This window comes from Octopus sinensis, linkage group LG9 (assembly GCF_006345805.1).
Source record: "Octopus sinensis linkage group LG9, ASM634580v1, whole genome shotgun sequence".
NCBI classification, from domain to species: domain Eukaryota; kingdom Metazoa; phylum Mollusca; class Cephalopoda; order Octopoda; family Octopodidae; genus Octopus; species Octopus sinensis.
In genome coordinates this window covers 22,233,710-22,237,440 of record NC_043005.1, presented here as the reverse complement: position 1 = coordinate 22,237,440, position 3,731 = coordinate 22,233,710, and the positions used below count along the sequence as shown (strand labels likewise).

At 37.9% G+C, this 3,731-nt stretch overlaps 1 protein-coding gene across 3 annotated transcripts in view; it reads left to right on the top strand.

Moving 5' to 3' along the window:
* Window positions 1–3,731, top strand: part of LOC115215812 (ras-related protein Rab-23) — a 68,431-nt gene that overhangs the window by 27,308 nt on the left and 37,392 nt on the right. The window lies entirely within an intron of this gene.

Genomic DNA, 3,731 nt, shown 5'->3' with positions numbered 1-3,731 from the left:
ACGATTAAAAGATAAACAAGGATGGAGATGGTTTTTCAGTGATGAGGAGAAATGAGCTGGGTAAAGACGAAGGGAGGGAGATGAGAGGACGACAAGGTATTGTGTGTACATACATACGCGCGCGAGCGCGCGTGTGTGTGAGAGTGTGCGCGGGCGTATTCAGAGGGAGAGAGCGCGTGAGAGGATAGAAGTGAGGTTATAGTGAGTGGGCGAGTGTAGGAGTGACGAGAGTGAGACAATAGCCCTGAGAAGTTTACTAGAGTTGGAATGCAACTGTGTGACGCATCATTAGGAAGTAGTAGTTGTATTAGTAATAGTAGTAGTAGATATGTAACAACCTGCAGTTTAAGTCTAGACATAACTACTAAGTTCTCGCTTTTAGCTTTGTTGTTTCATCAATTATAGTTCCATTTTCATCGTATGCATGTATGTTTTTACTGTCAACTAAGTTTTAACTCCTATACTTTAGGGCTTTGTAGAGGGGGTCGTATTCAAAGGCCTGCTGGTCTCTACTAATATTACCTTTAGCCAGTCTTTGGTTATAAGGTTACATGCTGCCTTTATTTGGCCTTTGGGTTTGTGTTGTTATTTTAGTACGCGATTAAAATGTGAATGCTTTTCGGCTTCGGTGTTTACCGTACCCCATTGTGTTTCCAATATTTTTCGTGTTTTGCCGCCAGTGACATCGTCCAGTACTGCTACTGAAGTGAAGCATTGCGGCCGTAGATTGTCAATCACCATGAATATACATGTACATACCTAAAGTTTATAACTAATAACATTCATGGAGAGGTGATTTCTGACGTTTCGCTCGGGGCCCTTCCAATGAAAATGTTTTGTTGGGGGGGGGGCTGTGAATAACCCCCCCCCAGTGTGCAGAATCATCTATTTTCTCCGATTCTATCTCTATAATGACAGATGTACCAAGAGATAACCATCTCGTCTTTTATTCACACAATATATTTAAGACTATATCAACTAATTTGTCCTTGTTTTTCACAGCTAGCCCGTAGTCACTCTTAATCAAACAAACCTATCAACACGTGTTTCGGCCGTGCCCATCCTATCTTTCATATAGACATAATGTATCTGGGACAGGCCTGGCCAACTGGAATTACATTGTGGACCACTTTAATCACAGAAAGTTTTCTGAGGGTTGCTTGTATACTTTATGCACTTATAGTCAAATAATCAAATTACAGAATCAAGAATTTTTCATACTTGTCGTTTGTTTAAAATTATAAAATTGTAGGCTATTACTTTATTACCACTTATGAATTTTAAAAGATAGCGAAAAAGATGTTCAATTAACACTTGCAAACTACATACGCGTGCTTCGAGAATAGAGCACGGATCTTTTCATTCTGAAGGCCATATTTTTCAGATTTTTCTAGTTAACTAAATAATTTGAAATTAGAAATTAAACTTAGAAATTACAATTCCGTTTTCATTTTGGTTTACAATAATGTTTTCTTTTGACACAATCTACCAGTATACGAAGTTTCAAATTGTTTAGTTAACTAGGAAAATCTGGCCTTCAAAATGAAAAGATCCCAGAGCACTGTTGACAGAATTGTAAGCATTTTGCTTTTATTACAATAATAAATGAATGATCGTTGATTCAACATGAAATATTATCGTTGCAAAAACAGTAGTACCTTTTTTTTTTTCTTACTTTTCATTACAATCTTTAATTTTTGATAAAAAATTTTTAATGTTTGTTTAAATCAAGCCATTTCAAGAAAGTATCAAGCGAACCGCCAGCCGCCAGTGGGCTTCAGGTTGGGCAGCCCTGATCTAGGACAACAATTTTTTTACCCTTCGCTTTTTTGGTTAGCTCTGTTCCAAGCTTCTATAATCAAAGACGTTTTAACAATGACCATCCCATCTTTTATTCAGAAAGAATGTACCAAGGACTACATTATCAAATGTACCTTCTCATTACTTAACACAGCTGTGCATAATTGGAGGGAGATTTGGCAGCTATTCTTTTTACTATTGTTTTTTGCTTCTTAGGGGCGATTTTTTTTTTTTTTTGCTGGTTTAAGTAGTAATTTTGGTAAACTTTAAGTGGTAAAAGACATGATTCGAGTGACTGGAAAAACTATTAAGGGCACACACAACCACGCACGCGCGTGCGTGTTCACTTGGCTAATGGTGTTTGTTTTTTTTTCTTTAGCTGAAACATTTTGTTGAACTGTTTCTTGTCAGTAACAACAGAATATTTGAATAATAAATTAGTTATATGCAAGAAAGTATTTCTAGTTTTGCTTTGGAGTTTCTATGCGGCCGTCCGATTGGTGGAAATATGGTGAATTACATCCTAGATATGCTATACTTGAAAAGATGACATTATCACAACAGGGACGTCTTTCATTATAGGTCTTGCTCGATAAGAGCTGTTATGGGACTAAACAACAACGATAATTTGGGGGGTCAAAGTCCTGTAAGGGAAACACACAGATCTGACATTTGAAGAAACACAATTTCGATCAAACTAGGTTTCATTGGTTACCTATGAATTAGAACTACACATGGTCTCTAAATCAGACGATTGCACCAAACGTCGGTGCGTTTTTATTAAAGGAATAGTCAGAAGTGACAAGATAACATCTATGACCTTTGTCATAGTCTTCGTGACTGCAAGGAAAATGTTGCCCTCAGACCGGAGATATGATGAACGATAAAATTAAGTTTACCACCTAAGGACTGGGACAAGCTTCCACATAGATTCTATCTACCAAATTATGCACATAAGGCTTTTGTCGACTAGAAGCTATGGCAAAAGGCACTTGCGAAAGGTGCTATTCAGAGGAATCCAAACCCCAAACCACTTACTTAAGAAGTTTGCTTCATAACTACATGTGAAGCGAACTTAACATACAGACATGGTATCCATTAACATGTCTCCGTTCATTCTTTTAGGAATTCGGTTTTCTCTTCATGACGCAAGGCATGAATATTTCGTCACTCTTGTATTGGGATGTGAACATAACTTGAAATACCAGTGTTAGAACTTTGTGCATACATAGAAACCTAGTCAATTAAATTTGCAAGATAACTTACTCAACATTCATTCGTTGTATATAACGAAAATATTCCACCATCTCTCTCTCTCTCTCTCTCTCTCTCTCTCTCTCTCTTTCTCTTCCCCTGTGTATATATACATACATACGTAGCTAGAGTGTGTGCCGTCCCCGGACCCCACGAAAAAACACATATTGCCTACAGCAGACCCCAAAGTGCCGCCCCTTTAAAAATGTCGCCCGAGGCGGACCCTCCCCCCCCCGGCTACGCATACATACATACATACACACATACATATACATACATACACACACACTCACACACACACACATACATATATATATATTGATGGAAATGGCAAGACAACAAAAGAATGAGACCTCGATATTATGTAAATAGAGGAATTTATCTGTAAACATGGTATGTGACAATTATTCGGTAGCCATGATAAAATTCCGAGTTTCGGATGTCGGGGCTCAGTTATCGAGCCATCGAAAAAAATGCTATGAAAAATCTATGAAAAATTGAATTGTTTTTTCGTTTTTTTTTTCGATGGCCCGATAACTGAAGTGATGCCGGCGTGGGTTTCCGCCTCGACATCCGAAACTCGGAGTTTTATCATGGCTACCGAATAATCGTCACATATTATATTTACAGATATATATATATGCGACCGCGTGTGTACCGTTGGCGATTTTTTTTCC